This window comes from Corvus hawaiiensis, chromosome 6 (genome assembly GCF_020740725.1).
Source record: "Corvus hawaiiensis isolate bCorHaw1 chromosome 6, bCorHaw1.pri.cur, whole genome shotgun sequence".
Taxonomy (NCBI): Eukaryota; Metazoa; Chordata; class Aves; order Passeriformes; family Corvidae; genus Corvus; species Corvus hawaiiensis.
The window spans coordinates 17,466,180-17,485,055 of NC_063218.1; the positions used below are offsets into that span (position 1 = coordinate 17,466,180).

Below are 18,876 nucleotides of genomic sequence, written 5' to 3' on the forward strand. Positions count from 1 at the left end.
TGTGTGGGCACTCACTGGGGGTCGTGCCGCGACGGGCGGCCGGTGGGACAGCGGGCCCGAGAGGGTTCCCCTGAAGGAAAAGAGACAGCACGCGTGGGACCGGCATCCTCCGCCCGAGTCTGCTGCACACCCCGCACACCCGGAGGAAAACACCCCCGAGGGAGTAGCACCGCTCAGCCCGCCCCCGCCAGCTTCCCGCTCCCGAAGTTTCCTTCGGGAAAGCCCGGCGCGGGCACCCGCCGCCAGCTCCGGGGGGCGGCCCGGCGGGGCGGGGCGGGCGGGCGGGCGGCGCTAGGGCCCGGCGGGGCGCGGCGCCGCCGCCGGGGGCGGGGTGGGGGCGGCAGCGGCGGCGCGGGCTGCGGCTGCCTCCGGCTGCCTCCCGCCGCGGGGCGCGGAGCGGGGCGGCCGCGGGGAGCGCCCACCACCCCGCGGCGGCGCGGGAGCCCAGGACGCGGACAGAGGTAACGGCGGGGGCGTTTCGCGGTGTCATCGGGAGCGTGCGCGGCTGCCCGCCCGCCCGCCCGGGCTCGCCGCTGTCGCCGCGCCCCGTCCCTCCCGGGCCAGGGAGCCGCGGCCAAACTTTTGGGGCCTCTGGGCCGGCGGCTGCCGCGGGCGGGCAGCGGCGCCGCCCCGGGGCGTTAGTGGGGGCTGCCCCGCGCTGCTGCGCCGTCCCGCCGCCGAGCAGCCCCGCCGGCGACGGGCGGTGGGAAAGGGAAGGAAAAGGAAGGGAAGGGCGCCCTGGGGCGAGCCGGAGCCGCGTGCGGGGCGGCTGCCCGGTCGCATCCCGGGCGGGCTGTGCCCCCGACAGCGCGGCCCGCGGGCTCCGGCCCCGGCTCGGCGGGCGCCGGTGGGGCAGCGGCGCAGCCGGCGGCGGGCAGCCCCCCCACCGCTCCCTTTTGTTCCTGCGTGCCGCCGGCGCTTGGATCCCCGCCCGGGAAGAAGCCGCTCGGTACTTCCCGGGCTCCGTTTGTGCCTGCACACCCGCCTGAAGGGCATCCTCCTCTGGTAGTATTGGTCTGTCAAGAGTCGCCGGGAAAGGGATTTTCCCCTTCTCACAACAGCTCCCCGTTGCTTGCCGGTCTTCAGTGCCGGCTCTTCACTTAACTGGACTTACCGTGTGCTAATTCCTTCACAATGTATGCGGGTGTCCCTGCGCCCTGGAGAAGGATTTTCTTATTGACTTGCCGACTGTGATGCGGCCAGGTATTATTTACATCATCAGATATATGCCTGTGTAAATCTCCTCGCACGGTTACAGTACGGCTGCTCTTAGAGCCCAGTTTGCCGAAACTTTAATTACAGCAGGCGATGTTGTACCGTGAATCCATTTCCGTCAGGGCGGACCGATACTCCGGTGGGATAACGGCCTCGCCGAGGCAATCGCGTGTCACGCAGGGACAGATCCTGCTGTTTCAGGAGATGAATCGGAAACAAAAATCAGCAAACAATGAAAATGAGTTTGTGTGGTTTTTGAAAAAATCTGACATGGTAACGTCTGTTAAGGGCACAGTAAATCGAGCGGCAAACCCCCAATTTTCTCTGGCACAGCCCATGAATCAGCCGGTAAACAGCATAAACTGTGATCACTTCGCAGCCGAAAATATCAGGCCTCGCAGCCCTGGCTGCCGGAGCGTTACGTGTCATTAAAGTAGCTCTCTTGGAGGAGAGGGACTGTCCCAGGAGCTGCAAAATCTATAAACACTTTTCTGATTGGTTTAAAAATTTAGACACAGGAAGCGGATGGTATCTAATAACAGACAAGTGGAGACACTGTTGTCATGGAAACTGAGAAGACTCCCCCCACCCCCCATGTATTTAAAAAAAAAAAATAGGCAGAAGAAAAAAGTCTGCATATCATCAGAAATGCCTGCAGACCGCCTTGGCTGCTGTTGCCTTTCCCACAGCATCTGTTGAAACCTGAGAACATGCCTGTCAAATCAAGGTCATTTTACAATAAAACCCTGCACCGCCGCCTCCTTCTCTCCTCCCTGGACGTTGTCCCACACTTTCCTTCCAAGGAGGAGTTGAGGAGATGCAGCCACCTGCCCCATGCCCACTGGTGTCCTGCCCCAGCCTGGCCTGCTGCTGGGGAACCTGAGAAAAGGCTCAAAGCAGGAGGACCATGGGGCTTAAAAGGCAAAAGTAACAAGGGATGACTTTTTTATAATCGAATGATCGGGCCGTGTTTCTTTCCATGGGAATCTATGAACATGGGAGAGAAAGCTGGGACTGATCTCCCTCTGTTCCTTTGTATTATGAAGTTATATTAAAATGTAATGATTCAGACTCGAATATTAAGGCTGTTTCACAAATCTGCCTCACCTATTAAAAAAAAAAAAAGGTGGCAAATGACTCTGTGAAGCCCTGTGCAATGTTTTTAACAAAAAAAGAAAACACAGTTCTGTTATAGCATGCTATGAGGAGAAAAGCAGAGATAGGAGAATAAAATATACTTCATTGCTGCTGAATGCAGCGTGAGAAAATCAGACTATTATTGTCATAAATTGAAGTTTTACTTTGCTGGACTATTGAAAGTTTATTGTGTGTGAAAGAAGAGAGCTATTTTGCTTTTGAAGCAGGAGAGAACTATTTCACAGCAAGCTCACAAGAAAGGTGTTAATGTTTTTGCTTGTTTTCTTGGGCAACACCAGTTGATTTCAGATGTTTGTGATAGAGAGATGCCTTTGAGTATTCATCGCATTTTCTCCAAAATGTTTCCTTTTGTCGCTCTCTTTAATTTCCATTTTGCAGTGACCAAGCTGAGAAACAGCACTTCAGTGCTTCCCCCACTGTATAAATCATCACTTTGAAACCTTAAATGACCGGTTTGCTTGCATATTACACTTTTTGCATTATTATTTCTTAGGAAAACCAGAGACTGGTGATCAGGTCTTGCAGATCAGAAGGTAAATCTTACAGGGCACTGAGGTGAAGATGATCAGCAACCTCTTTACCCACACCCTTGGATCTTGCTGTCCAAAAAACCCAAGGCCTGACTTTAAAACTTGGTTGCAGGCAGAGCAGGCTGAAGGGATGGTAGCAGTGGCTGCTTCTGATTGAGGAATACCTGTTGGCAGCTGGGCTGGCACCAGGGTGCAGGAAGTGGGACCCCCCTCCCTGTGCTGGGGAGACGCTTAGGGAGTCAGGCAGTTGTTTAATCCAGCTCAGTTCTGATTAGACAAATGCTGCTTTTAATTGCTGTGGAGTTCAAATGGAGAAAGTTTGGCTTGGTAGCAAAAGTGTGCTTGCTTCTAGAGGGGAATTTCCTGTTGTCGGGAGCACCCTTATCAGCAGGAAGGTTCATCGGCAGGAAATGTGTCGGTTACTTGTTTTTACACATTGAAGGAAATGAGCTGGATTAGGTATCTTCTAGGTTTACCCTTCATCAGCCTCCATATCTGTGCTACTTTATTTATCTCTAATGATTTTAGTTTGTGAAAGTTTTATGATGTTAGTCATTCCCAAGGGAAATGCAAGAAGTTAAATGCTTGTGTTGTCCTGTCATTTTTTGCTGTTATAAAAACCACCCCACTGGCCTCTCTGGGCTACATTTTCAGAAGTGTCCAATTTGCAATTTCTACCTTTTGAGCCTCATTGCTGATACTCAGCTAGGCTTTTCTTTTTCTTCCCCCATTAAAATGAAAGATCAAAAAATGCACCAGTTATTTTACTAATTGGAGCAGTTCTTACAGTTCTGAACTGCCTTTCATCATGGATCATAAATCACTTTACAGAAATTAATGTTCTAATATCCACAGAAGTTGTGTGAGCATAGGAAGCTGAAACTTAGCGTTTCACATGGACTGCACAAAGTTGCAAGGCAAATTAGGAGCAGAGCTGGGAGTCAAATTAATTGCTCCTTAATTAGCAATTGCTAATGGATTAAAACTTTGAAAATGTGTCTGGGTTTCCCAGGCGTACTCATGTTAGCGCACCAATGCGGTGTGTATGTGTTTGGGATGTGGGGCCGGGGCTGAGAATATAAGCAGTGGTTCCAGAAAATGCCAGTCGTTTTCTGGTCCCTGCCCAGCATGGCTGGGATGCCAGGTTGGAGGCTTGTAAGATTAGACATGGCTTGGACGAAGGTCCAGACCAAAGGTGAGAGCTGTGGTTTAGGTCTGTGTGTTCTAATAAGCAGGGAGGGCCAGGGAAATAAACATTTCTCTGTCAGGTCACAACAGGGTTTTTATGGTGTTAAGCTTTGCAGAGGGTTTTGAGGGGGAAACATGGAAAAGTTATATAAACTTGTGAGAAGCTGCCTGGTATGCTGAATAGCTTCAAGTAGTGGTTTTTGGTGTAGGAGATGTCTTGGTGTTAAGAGCTGTTCCTGGCAGGACAAGTTGCCAGGGCTGTCTGGAAGCCTTAGCTGGACTAGAACTGGACTCTCCTGGCTGATGCTGGAATTTGCCAGTTTGTGACTTCAGATGTAACACAATGCAGCATGACTTTGGCCACATTTTGGCATATTTGTAATGAAACTGCATTTGGCTTGTTACCTTCTCTCATGACCAAGCCAAAGTAAAATTGTAACAAAATAATGAAAAAAAAAAGGACTCCAGCAGAGCAGTGTTTCATTTAAGTGTAAAACTTACAGCTGTGTATTTTCAGAAGTGATCACCTGATTCTGGGAAACCAGCCTGAAGCTCTGCAAGGCAGGGTAGTTTTTGGGAAGTGATTCTCTCCTAGAGTTTCGGAAATTCTGCTCCATTTAAAATGCCTCAAGTTGAGCTGCCAATAATGAGAGCAACTCAAACCCTCCCTAACCTCACTGCAAGACTTTAGGTGCCTTTAGCATCCTTGGGACTTAAAATTGTTCTGAACTGAAGCTGGTTGTCCAGCCGAAAGTTTGTACCTTGGGAGCCAGCGTAGCCCACGCAGGAGCAAGGCTCCCTGTGTCCTGTTTGTTGCCCTTGAGGATGGACGCAGAGCAGTGGGATAGCCCTGCACTGGAGGTGGCTGGTGAAGCGGGCCTGGGGAATGGCTGAAACTTGCCACAGCTGGACACACAACTTTCAGGTTGGTTGTGTGGGACCACCCTCACATTAGCCCAGGCACTGGCGGCCACTTGTTTGCTGGGGATCAGTTTTTCCCCACCACTCTTAGGGCGATACGTAAGTGGCATGTTATGCTCTTAAAAACCTCTCCATAAAGTGCATCTATTTTATAATGTCTGCGAAAATTGGACAGGCTAAGTCTACTGGAGGTAAAGCTTCTGCTTATTTTGTTGGACAGTATTTTGTTGTTGCTCTTTTATTTCTTTAGTCTAAGAGTCTCCGCTGGAGATGGTTTTCTCTGTGTCCACGCTGACTGCAGGACAGACAGATGGCAAGGCTGTGACTTCTGGTCAGGATTGGTAGGTGCCACTGAAGGGAAAGATCTGCCTAGATGTTTGACACTGGGGTTTTTTTCCCAACATTAGCAGGAATTTACATCAATGATAGCTGATACAATGAGATTTCCAACACTGAATGTTTTTACCTTTTACTGAAAATAGATTAAAGCTGACTAAGACAGTAAATTCCAGGAGTGGGATGCATTTGGCCTACACCAGTTTCTTCCTTTGCCCATGTCCCGTGTTCTGAGTTGTGGTGGGACCCTGCACTGAACTGTTTGCTTAGGTCAAATGTGAGATTCCCTGGTGGGATCCTAATGGCAAACTGCTTACCTGCCACCAGCTTGCTGATAGACCCCACTCACCATGTCCGGACATACTTACTTTTGTTACAAGGAGAACACTCCAGACATCCTAGCAGATGTGACTTTATGTACAAGGCAATCCAAGCTAGACTCTGGAAAGCATTTCACAGAATGGCAGCTTTACTGGAAATTGCTTCTTAATACTATTTGGCAAAGCTCTTTTTCTTTTTAGTGTAGTTCTGTGCCAGACCTTTGCCTGCCCCACTGAAATGAGCAGTGGCCTCGTGGCTCCTGTGGCCCTGCCTCTGGTCCCAGGCTCACCAAGGCTCCCCTCTCCAACCCCTGGCACCTCTGCAGCACCCCGCTACAGAGCTGCTTTCTGGTTTCTCTCTTGGGCTTTGTGGAGAGGTCAACCTTTTCCCTGGACAAAGCTGGCTTCTGGCACAGCACACAGACATGAACTCCCCAGCCCGACCCATCTGTGGTGAGCCCTGCTCGCTGTTATTCCCTCAGTGAGATCTTCTTTGGACAAGTCATTGCTGGCTGGGCTTGCTGTGGAGAGGAGCAGAGGCATTAGAGGGGTTACGAGAGGTTATTAGAGATGGGAGGAAGCTGTAGGTCTGACCCATCTAGATTTAACTGAATTATGTCTCATTTTACCCCCAGCTCCAACTTGTTTTGAACTGGGTTTTACAGAAGATCATTTGTAGAAGCTACGCAATTAATATGTTAATTTTAACACCAGATTTTGTAAAGCTTTTATGTTGGAGGTGGTGAAAGGATCCAAATGTTTTGATCCTATTTTTATCATTATCTTCACTGTGTTTTTCTTACTCTGTGCTTTGCAGAGAGGAGTGAAATTTTAATAATTCACTAATATACTTTCACTTCATTAACATTTTATCATTTTGGCATGGTGCGTATGGTGAAGTCCTTAGTACTCTCGTTAAAGACCTGATCTTACCCCACATTCTTGCAGCCCTCCAGGTGTGGAAAACCCTAAATGCAGATGCTATTCTACTTTTTGGAAAGAGCTTTTCTCTATTTCAAATAGATACTAATCTGAACGAAACATGCAAGGTGTTTTTTGGTGGGTTTGGGGTTTTTTTTTGGTGTTGTTGTTTTGTTTGCTTGTTTGTTTTGGGTTTTTGTTGTTGTTGTTTTGTGGGGTTTTTTTGTTTTGTTTTGTTTTTTTTAAATAAACTGGAAACATTTATACAAAGATAGCTGCAGCGGTTAGGTCAGACCCACTAAATGCCAAGTCTCCAGCCATTACAAAACGTCACCGTGTGGTCTAGAGAGTGTGAAGACACAGGGTGTTGTTGTGGTATCCATTGCATCATTTTATACTGTGGCATGTTTGGCCTAAGCAGAGATTTATACTGGTGTTAAAGTGGTTATGGAACTTTCAGCTGACTTGGGATAGCACAGTGCTTGGTATTAGGAGGGCACAAATAACATGTAACACTTGATATAATCTTGGTGATTCAGTACACATATTTGCAGGCGTGCCCACCTTGTGTTAAACATATGCTTTTTAATTGTGTCTGAATTCGAAATTGGTGTTCAGCTTTCATGGTGGCTCTCCTTCCTTTTTAAAAATTCCTTTTTTTCTCTATTTTATCATAAAATAAAACTCTGAATTAGTGAATGATTTGTTACTGTTAATTAAATAGTGTTAACACACCAGATTATTTCAGGTGTATTCAGAAGGCTTAAGAAGCCAAGCACTGACTTAGGAGTGGGCAGTGGGTAGATACACAGGGCTGGAGAGTGGAAAGGAATGTTCTGGGTTGGGAGCATTGGAGAACTAAGGGACATGTAAGAATTTCAGGAGGAGTCATGTTTTGAAAAGAGTATAGCTGTTGGGAGTCCAGAGGGCAAGAGATCATAGTAATAAATACGGGACATGTTGAGGGAACTGGCTAAAGGTTTTTACTTGCCAAATAGAATATATTTGCTTTTAGAGGCACCAGGACAGAAACTCATCTCTTGTAAATTGGTATAATGCCATTTGAGTTAGTGGAATTACACTGACTTACACCACCTGATGGTCTGTCAGGTGGTATTACAAGAAGAGTGAGGATGTGAAGAATAGTGGAACTGGAAGAGGTTATAGGCCTCGGCAACAGGGAGGGTGGAAGTTTGTTCAGAAGGGATAGAGAGGCTGGATAAGCAAAGGAAGATCACAAGGTCCATTACAGCTATATTGGATTTGATTTGATGATGAGATGCCCAGCAAGAGATGTCAAGGCAGGCTGAGAGATGGGCTTGGCTGGAGAGGAGAGTCAGTGACAGAAAGTACATTTTGCATTGGCACAGTAGGGATTGGTGTCAGAGTGAATAAGATCATGCGCAGGGTGTGGAGAGTATGTGGAACAGACCAAGACTAAGGCCACAGCAGGAGCTGGAGGAGAGGACATGGACATACAGAACGATCGCTAGACAATGATAAAGAGGGCCAGAAGACAACATCTCACAAAGCCAAGATTGGACAAATGTCTTTCAGTCTGAAAGGAGGAATAGGAGAACCATAAAATATTATTTAGGGTTAAGAATAGAAAGGGAATTACATTGACTTCTTTAAAGACACGAGCTGTGAATAATCTCTACTAGTTAGTAAACTTTGAAAAGCTGAACCATAAATAAGCTACATCCTCACTGGTATGTCTAATTTTTCACCTCCTCACTTCTATTACTGCAAAGTAGTCTCATGTAATGGTGCAGCAGACCATAATGTCCTGGGGGTGGTCACAGCAGCGTCACTAATGGGCGCTGCGCTGTGGTGCTGCTGCAGCTGCGCTGTGCCGAGCTCTGTGCCGAGCTCTTCTGGGGTGACGTGGCCCGGTCAGCCCCAGCGTACCCTGGGGACCCCCAGCTGGGCGCTGTGCCTGCTGCAGCTGGGATCCCAGGGCAGGCTGCAGTCACGCTGTTGCTCAGGAAATTTGGAGGTGCTGGGAAGTCACAGTGTTCTGATTAAATACACTGTCATTGTAGCTGCAGTTGCTGCACCCCAGATATTAGACCCCAGGTCAGGGAGTGGGGCAGTGCTGAACCACCTGTGGGTATAGGGGAACAGGGGAGGCAGCAGGTGAGTTCCTGCTGGTCTGTCACATCTGGTAATAGCAGGGCTGGGTTGTGATGAAGAAGGTCTGAGAGAAATATTGCAGCTTCAGTTTGTGTTGTGGCTGAACAGGACATCTCACTCAGGATGTAGTAGCTTTGTGCAAGGAGGAAGAAAAACACAGACCGGAAGAAATGAGGTAAAATGTGAGAAAAATGAGATAAAAATATAGGAAAAAGGAGAAAAAATGTAGAAGTTAGGTATGTGTATTAGGATGGTCACCCTTGTTCACGAGCCTGTCTCATTACTGGAGCAACTGTAAGCCATTCACAGTCCTGGGACCCAGTGCAACAACTGAAAACAGCCTGACTGGAAATGGGACTGACTTAATTATACCAAGACAAGAAAAGAAGGCCCTGAACAATCCAGCACAAACAGTGAAAAGTTAAGTGTGTTTTGAAAATCCTGTGGTTTTTTTAAGCCGGGGTACCATTTCTGACAGGTGGGGAAATCCTCATTCCCTGTTAATGACGCTGGTGATCTCCCAGTCCAGCACCTCAGAAGCAGCCAGCCTGGGTGGAAAAGTCAGTCTCTTTAGAAACAGAAAGCATTTTGGCTTTCCAAGTGGAATGATTTCTTTGTTTCCTAGTTGTATGGAAAGCTGCCATTGCAGCAGTTTGAGAAAAAAGTCTGAGCATCTTGAAGCCAAAATGGTTGAGAGATGGCTCCTGGAGAAAGCAAGGAAAGATGTGGTGGGCTTGGAGGCACTATAACAGATGTGAAGCCTTTCACCATGGGTCACTCATGTGGGTTCTCCCCAGAAAGCCGTAGCTCCCCTGTTGCAGTGCCTGTCTGCAGCTGGGAATCCGAGGGCCCGCTCCTGTTCGGGCGCAGTCGCCAGGAGGTGGGGGACTGGTGTGTGCTCCCGCAGCAACCGTGCTCTGCTTCCCAGAGGGCTGGCAAGGAGGCCATGCACCCTCAGCTGTCACCCAGGCTGATTAGAGACCGTGGGTGTAGGATCAGGTTATCTGGTGGTTTGTGCCTGTTCCATTGAAGGAATGGAGCAGATGAGAGAGCCACGCACAAGTATAGAGCCCCCGAGCCCCTTTTTAAGGGTATAATTTTACAGTGCTAATGGCAAAGGCGCTTTTTACCAGAAAAGCAGTGTTATCTTTCCTCAAAGAGCTGCATGAAACAGCCTTTGCTATGCTGATGTTGAGAATTGTATGTCTTGCCCACTTGCCCTTTCTCCCTTCGAGGGTTATGTCCCAAGCTAGTGGACTCTGCCCATTCCCCATATGGTCTGCACTTGGTTTATTTGGTCCAGGCTTCGTCCCGTCTTGCTTTTTTGCTCTCTGCTCAAATGAGGATGCCCGATCATGGTGTGATGTGGACAGTTTAGGACACGCTTTGAAATCTGGAGCAGAATTTTTTTATAGTAATTTTTATTCTGAGTTTGTGTTCAATCTTGCTTGCTGCTGTTAGCTACTGCAAGTTCTGTGGGGATACAAGCTGGGACCACAGAGCAGCAGGGATTCCAAACACCTTGCTCTCTCAAAGACATAGTGTGGAAAAACTATTTTCTTTCTGACCCCAAAAACCTACGGTTGATGTAAGGTATTTGGAGCAAAATTTGCTCCAGTATAGAAGTCTCTATACCAATATAATTATTTGTCCTGCTTTTTGTGTTTCACATGCTTTGTTTAAGCTACTGTCAGCCGCTAATAACATTGGGACATTGGGAAAATTTGGAAGGTATGCACAGTATTATTGGCATTTTTGAAGCAGCTGCTACTGGCCTGCTTACGTTCAGTGGATTTCTTACTGTCAAAAACACTTTCAGCACATGAATGAATGGGCAGGAAACCACCTAAATATTGATTAATGTTGACAGAAACTTCCCTCCCACCTCTCTCTCATTCAAAACAACAATGATGAAGGCAGCAGAATTCAGCTCTTGGGCTATTGGAGAGATGGGTTTATTTCAAAAGTAGGGCTTTGCTTTGATGGGGGCTCTTGAGTGCTAGTGCTGGGAATCATAGGGCATCCTGAGTCAGAAGTGACCCATGAGGATCACTGGAGTCCAGCTCCGGACACTGCGCAGAATAGCTCCAAAAGTCACACCACGTGCTTGAGTGTGTTGTTCAAACACTTCTTGAACTCTGTCAGGCTTAGGGTTGTGACCACTTCCCTGGGGAGCCTGTTCCAGTGCTCAACCACCCTCTGGGTGAAGAACCTTTTTCTAATATCCAACCTAAACCTCCCCTGACACATCTTCAGGCCGTTCCCTGAGCCCTGTTACTGGGCACCACAGAGATGAGATCAGTCTCTGCCCCTCCTCTTCCCCTTACGAGGATGTTACAACTGCAGTGAGGTCTCCCCTCAGTCTCCTCTTCTCATGGCTGAACCAACCAAATGACCTCAGCTGCTCCTCATATGGCTTCCCCTTGAGGCCCTTCACCGTTTTGGTGGCCCTCCTTTGAATGCTCTCAAACAGCCTGATGGCCTTTTTATATTGTGGCACCCAAAACTGCCCCCAGCACTCGAGGTGAGGCCGCCCCAGTGCAGAGCAGAGCGGGACAATCCCCTCCCTTGCCTGGCTGGAGATGCTGTGCCTGATGCCTCCAGGACACCCCAGGTTGGCCCTCCTGGCTGCCAGGGCACTGCTGACTCTTGTTCAACTTGCCATCGACCAGGACCCCCAGGGCCCTTTCCACAGCACTGCTTTCCAGCCTGTCATTCCCCAGTCTGTCTGGACATCCAGGGTTGCCCCATCCCAGGTGCAAAATCTGACATGGATTGGTTGTTTCCAAATGCAGGGGACGAGAGGTTCAGCCTAGGTGCAACAGCTGTAGGTGAGGAAGCACCTTATCTTCTACAAGTGTTGAAGTAAGCAGTATGGCACTCTGGAAAATCATTCATTCTGGTGCCAGTATGGGCGTGAATACTGGCAAAAATTGAACCTTGTCCCTTTTCATGCCAAAATCTATTGATTGCAATAGTCCTAGCTGATTTCAGTGAAGATTTTGCCTCAGCAAATAGCTTGATATTTGATCATCTAAATAGTTTATATTTCAACTTCACCTTTGTGTGTTCAGGGGGAGCTCCCTTGGGATGCAGTGGCAGTTGCTTGCGGTTTTATGGATGCAGAATTTGATGCTCCATTGCCATCACTGATACAGTGATGGTGATAATAGTTATCACTAACTTGTATCCCAGTGGTAGGTAAAGCGTTACTATTTGGCTGTTCCTCAGACATTTTTGCTCTGTCAAGTGCATCTTCCATTGATACCAAAGGTGATTTATGTGACTGTTCCCATTCTGGCAGTGTGAGTGATGCACATATGGCTCTTTGGAGCCAGTGGATTAGACGATCTCATAATACACAGGTGTGCTGCAACATAGATTTTTTTTTTGTTGTAACTGTGATATCTTTATTTTGTTCTGAACAACACACAATCCATTACTTGTTTGTGCAAAATTCAGCATTTTACCAGCCAATGAAGCGAGGAGCAGAGGGCCAGACTCGGGCCCCTGGGAGCATTGTATTGGTCTTTATTGACTTGCAGACTCATAAGCCCATGGACTGATCTCAAAGTCTTGTGACACTACAGGAGCGAGTGAAGATGGGCTGTCAGCACACTTTTCTTGTGGTGGTGAGCTCTGATGTCTATGACTGAACCCAGGTAGCAGCCCTTCCCCAAAGTACTGTCATCAGGTCTCTGTCTTGACCACCATGCTGTACAGAATTGCAAGAACACAGTTGTCTTTATATCTAGTTGGCTGAACTTTTTAAGGAGGAAACAGGCAGATGTGGACAGCAGGTTCACTGAAGACTTTTTTTTAACAGCTAGTAAAGCTAACCCCCCTAAAACGCCTAAGTATCATTCTAAAGAACTGCTTTGTCTGTGAGCTTCAGAAGAAGGAAACATGGTTAAGCTATAGAAATGCATATAAGGAGTTTATTACAATATGTTAATTACCACTGCCCATAGTTATCCATTGTTAATAAAGCGATTTCCTTCAAGATAAAATAATGAAATGTACGTTTTCATGTATCTTTGTCAGTCAGAAGCCCAAGAAGATACTCCTGTTCTACTTCTGTCTTGTGGTATAAAGTAATGCAATTCCACTGAAGTCAGAGGTGGATAGCTGGGGAGAAGGCAGCTTCCTTTTCTGCTAGAGAGCTTTAATACAACATTGTTTTATTTCTACACATTAAATTTAATAGCAAGTGTATTTTGAAGTTAAGTCTTTCTAGGATCTCTATATGTTAAATATCTGCGAACAAACTTTATAGTTGCTCTATAGGCTCTGATGATATATCATTTTGGACTGCCTTCTATCTATTGCATTTTATCTGCCTGCAAAATCCATTTCTAATTCTGGCCATATCTTCTTTGTGATCACTTGCCAGGAATCTATTCCCAGGATTCTCCTTATTTTAGTGAAATATCTCTGCTTCAGCACCTTTCCCAAGGTGGCTGATCTAATCAGGGCACTATCAGTTATCATTTCTCATTTCCTTTGCTAGCTCTGTCAAATGCAATGCACAGCCTAACAGAGTGACATTCAAATATTCTCAGTGACCAAGGCTATTTCCCTCTCTTTTACCCTGCAAAACTGGATTTGTATGTGGCTTCTTAAGCACATGCCCTTTGCTCTAGGAATGTGACTTATAAAATGCACTGTGGGAAGAGTTAATGTTAAGCAGATGAAATAGCTGCCTCTTTATTCATCACAGTTAAGTTCCATTGATGGTGACCATCTGGATTTAAAATCGCGTATCCACAACTTTGTTTTTTCAGGTAGAGAAGAGCAATGCTTCATTCCTGTCAACAGTGTAAGAGAGCCCTGTAAGAGAGCCCATCAGAGAAACGAAATTTTTACCTCCCTGTTGCAGAAATTTGTTATCTCCCTGTTGCTAACCTCCATATACATGTTTCTCTTTTCCATATACATGTTTTTCCATATACATGTTTCTCTTCTAAATAAGTGTGACTGTGTACAGAGGTCAGCATACACCAAACAGGGTGCTTGTCTTTCTCAAATAAAGAGTCACCTGTGTTGTTGGATCCTCTGCTGAGGTTAAATGTGGTTTCTATAGACACAGGTCCAGCAATAGCATCCAGTTTTGGCTTCTATTTTTTTTTTTACCTTGGGTGACAAACCTCCTAGCGTTATCTTAGACTGCTATCACAGACTCATGCTTGTTTTAATAAGTGTGTGGTTAACTATTCCATCCGCTCTGGAAGATAGAGGTATCCTTGTGCATCCTCATAGCCCTTCCTTCTTTGCACCATTTAACACTTGCTGTCACAAGCCCTGCTTTGTTGCAGACTCATTTCTCCAACGGTTTTTTGTGAGGGCCGAAGCCTAAATCCTGCTTTTTAGGAGGAGAGCAGGGAGCAGACATTCACCAGACTGGCTGGGAGTGGGAAGAGAACTCTCCATGCACCTGTCCTGTCTGCAAAGCACCATGCAGTGCAACACTTACATGATGCTGGCAGCTTACCGTGAGTTCAGCTCTTGATTTCTTTTGAAATTCATAGAACCAGGTTTTTTGGGTCTTTTTTCCTCCCACTGTGTGAATGAAGCAAACCTGTCATGCAGTCTGCAGCAGACCATCACATGTATTTCATTTCCCCTGTAGCCTATTGCAGGTTACAGAATTTAGTTTATTAGTTTCAGACAGGAAGAGGAAAAATTAGGAAAATGGATTTTAAGCTGACAAAAAGAACCAGTCTGATTTTTTATTTATGGCCCAAGATACAACACCAACCAGGTGCTCTGTGTTCCAGCTCTTTGGCTGAGCTGTATCCTAGATTGGTGAGCTTCCAGGGCAGGGTATTTGCGGTCCCTCCAGGTTGTCCCTTGGACACTGTCCCTCTGGTTGGCTGTGGAGCTGCAAACTGGTGAGCATCTGCCCTAGCAGGGGATGGCAGAGCGAGCATCTGGGTGTCCTTGAATGGTAATTTCCAGTGTGGCTAAATAACAAGGATGGTGTCTAATGGCTTAAAAAGCTGCTCAGAGCGGCATTTTTTGTAGCTATTTCTTCACTGTAGGAAGGTAGAGAAATCTGTGTTAAAATAATAATTAAATGCTGACAGTACTAAATTTCTACCCAGCGTGAGTTGGCAGCAGTTGCAAACCAAAACATTAGGTCATTAAAAAGAAAAGAAAAACCTGATTAAATACCTCTGAATGGTTTTCTGATTAGGTATTCTTAAGCAGAACATGTGGCTGTAATAGGAGGGTGTACTTGACAGCAGCAATTGCTTTTGAGGGGAAAGGTAAAATACTCAAGTTTTAATGTGTATATATGTGTATTTCAAAGGATTTCTTGCTGATCTTAGCTATGAGCCACCACAAAATCTCCCTGCCAGGAAATATGTGAAATCCCTTCAATGTTATGTTTCTGGAAAGAACAGTTAACAGTGACTAATATGCTTGGGGTTTTGTTTTGGTCTCTTTTTCCTCTTCTCTGGGTAGACAGAGTTGATTTTGCACTTGAGAGTCCAACAGCCATGGTGGACCTTGCTGTAGCATTGGTAGTATTGAAGCACTGTGAGGCTCAGGGCTGGCTGCAGTGTACATCCTGCAGACACAGAGGAGGGTTTCTGCCCCAAGGAGCTTGCCATGGGATGGTATGTGAAGTCACGTGAGGATTCAAAGGGAAGAAAGAATGGTATTGGATACAGAAACCCCCATTTACTTCATGGCCAATCAAGGCCAGTGGTCCACTGCTCTTAGAGGTGGGCTGAAGGGTTTTTTGGCTGACGAGACTGCAAGTAAAACTTGTCAAAAGGTGCGTTTATAGGCTGCCACTTTGTACCTTCTGTTTCTCTCTCAGATGCTCTCTTTCATATATTTGCTTCAGTGTACTCTGTAGCGATGTTTTAAGGGCTGATACCTGCAGCACATGTCTGGAGCTCCTTTCAGATCCTCTTTAAGGAATGTTGCTGGAGATAGCAAGGAGGGGAGTAACCAGAGTTGCTGGGGAACTTTGGTCACTGTAGCAGAGTTGTGGCTGCTGGCCCTGTGGGAAGCCCTGGGACTTGAGAGGAGTCGATGGGATGCTGAACATCCCCTCTCCAAGTGCCAGGAGCATCTCTGAAAGCTGTATGACCTCTGTGGCCAAAACACACTTCCCAAGCATGGAAGCACGAGTGTGGAAGGATGTTCTGGCTCTTGTGGCTCCTGCTCCCAGTGTATCAGGGCAACTCATTGTCTGGTGGTGTATTTAAAATGCCAGCCCTGTGAGATACTACAGGGTCATCCTTCCCTCTCCCTGCCTTCTGGCCTTTCTTTTCATTCTTTGAGAAACTGAGGGGCAGGGGGTGAGACAGAGGATTCACAGATTATTTCAAACTGTTCTGTTGTTCAAAGATTCAGCATAGGGTAATGCAACTTTTTCCTGTATTATTATACTCCTGCCTGCACCCAGGTGTATATACGTATGAACAATGGTCTCACAAACATAATTTCTGCTACCTCCAAGAGGTAGGGGAAAGGTTCATCTGAAGGGGTTTGAAGAAAGCTCAGCGTCTTGTGCTTAAAATTTTACTCAGCACTTCTACTGGACTCTTTTAAGGTCAACTGACATATTCATTTTTCCCTTGGGAGCTGTATAAGTTACACACTTTTTTTTTTCTTCACTATGCATTCCAGAAGGGAATTTCTCAGGAAGAGTGGTTCTATAGTCTTCAGATTATCTGTGGTTTATTTTTCCTCCTAGATATAGGGGCTAAGTAATCTGCTAACCGCAATTCAGGCAGAGCTGGGGTTTCTGTATGGGCATATGTGTGTCCAGATTTGAGAACTACTGCTTTTAGTTGCAGTATTACAGCTGTATGGCCTGAGCACATCAGTTATGTGGAGGTGAGTGCAGGTGCTCCAGTGAGCCTGGTCTCTGCTCAGGAGTCAGGTCCTGAGCCCCCTGGATATACCCTGGATTTGGAAAGCAGAGCAAAAGGCATATTTCTGCAAATGTTAGAGCAGTGGTTTTTTGCAGTTAAATGCAGTGACCAAGAACAATGGAAAATTTTGGCTGTAATTCTCTCCTGTATGAAGATGTGCCAAGCAAAGAACAGATGGGGTCAGGGAACTGCCTGTGGTTGTCTGGGTCTTGGGCTGCCTCCTTACCAGCCCTGGTGGGAGCAGAATGACCTGCTCTCATGTCTGCTGCCTTTGCTGCACTGAAGTTCCTGCCTCAGTCACAATCCTGCAGAGTGGCACACACCAGGATATCTCTCTGCAATGTGCTGTGGGGGAATTAAAGTCCCCCTGCTCTTCCTCATGAGAATCTTTCTCATGAGAATCGGCCACCACTACACCTTAGTGACAGAAAGTGGCTCTGAGAGCCTGGCCCTCGTATTTCCAAGTTCATGGGTCCTTGTAGTACTAGCACTGGGTTGAGACAAACTATTTCTCTACTGACATTAATGTACTTGACCCTATAGAGTGCAAGGTAGCCAAGCAATTACAGGCCATTAATCTCCAATTGCTCTTGTCAAGTATTATATTCATTAATCCGGGGCCAAACAGTGGTTTAGTTGTCAGCATGGACTATGATAAGATTTTTTATCTCCTGGTTAGTGCTGAGTTAGTATCTAGTTAGTAGCTTTTGCAACCCTGTAGAAAGATGCCCTTGAATTTCACCAGTCACTGCACCAAAGCTAAAGCTCAGCATTGGTTCTTCTACTAAATGTACCTTCAGGACCAGCTCCTTTTCCTGTGCTTGCATGGCTGGTTCAGGGAAAGCCGGCTGATGCACAGGTACCTGTAGGCAGGGGCTGCCTGCTTTTAGTTCTACATGGTGCATCGCTTTAGTCCAAGACATCCAAGAGGCAGCTCCCAGACAGGCTGCTTTTTCAGCCTGTGACCTTTTTGGGCACAACTGGAAGGGAGGTGGGTTGTTTTGTTTCTGTACACATTCACACACTGATTTTATTGCTTCACTTAGCAGAGGAGGAGCACTCTAGGCATCCTGCAGCAGAAATTCCCCTTATTCTTGGACACTGCCCAAGGGTTACTCATCAGAACAATAATTGCTAAAAAATAAGGATGCTGAGCCGTAAGACTCGTGGAGTGCTTTGATAAGCCAGGCTGTGATGATTGTGTACAGAGGGGCATCCTTTTGTTACTTGAATGGCTATAAAAGGCTTCAATAGCCTTTCTCTGGCAAACTGCTGGTGCGCATAGTTGGGAGTTCATCTGAGCGAGTTTTTCAAGCTCAGTGCCAGCATACACATGCTGATCTGTGGCTGCTCCTGAGGTGAAAACTGTTTATGTTTTAATGTATTAAGTTCTGCCTGCACCCTTCTATACAGAAGTCTTGTTTTGAAAGTATAAGAAAAACAAGAAGGAAGAACGTGGAGATGTTTTAACATAGCAAAAAGCGTTTTCTTCCTACACAGTGCCATTTCGGAGAGGGAACAGCTTCTCCTACAGTTCTGTTTTGGTCTAGGTCTCTCTCTTCAGAGATTTAAACATATGCTTATATCAGTTCCTCAGCTGGTGTGTATCTGTTGACATAGTGTATATACTGACGTAAAGCATGGTCTGCATTTACACCTGATGTGTTTGCCGTGCATCTTCAAACTTAGCAGAGTCCTCAGGTTTTAAACATCGTCCTTTAACAAAGCTGTAGCATGAGGGCTTTGGGCTTTTTTGTTTTTGTGAGAAGAACATTGACATTATTATCAATAGTAAAGGAAAAAGATTAGGAAGTTGCTTTTTATCCTGACATCTATAGGATTTTTTTTGTGTTTCACAAAGCAATTGCCCTTCTGCAGCAGATGGGAATCATAATGCTCCAGGTGGAGCAGGCTGTGGCATGCCTGGAGCAAAATCCAGATGTGCTGGGTATTTGTGAAGAGTTGGCGCTGCAAGACTTATCCTTCTCTCGGGAAGCTGGTTGCAGCTGGAGGCAGGTCCATGCTGGTGGGGCACACAGCATGCTCTGGTTTTCAGATCTGGGGCAAAGCAGGGATTTCCAGAAGTGCATGAGTAAAGCTGGAGCACAAACCCATTGAAAATCCATGTGTGTCCAGGTAAGTGGCTGCGATCACTCACAAGCCATTGCTCTACTCAGCAGAAATGGAAAGGAGGACATTTGGGAACTGTTGGGACTGCTGTGCCAGGCCATGTGAGGTTTTGCTTTCAGGTTTTAT

At 46.5% G+C, this 18,876-nt stretch overlaps 1 protein-coding gene across 3 annotated transcripts in view; it reads left to right on the top strand.

Moving 5' to 3' along the window:
• The first annotated feature begins 387 nt into the window (after positions 1-387).
• The window catches only part of FOXN3 (forkhead box N3), a 212,436-nt gene continuing 193,947 nt past the window's right edge, over positions 388-18,876 (top strand). For 2 of the 3 annotated variants that reach the window (XM_048305694.1, XM_048305693.1), the window contains exon 1: positions 388-461. The gene's annotated coding sequence lies outside the window, so the exon portion shown is untranslated. The remainder of the gene's footprint in view (positions 462-18,876) is intronic. The other variant, XM_048305695.1, reaches the window with a different exon arrangement.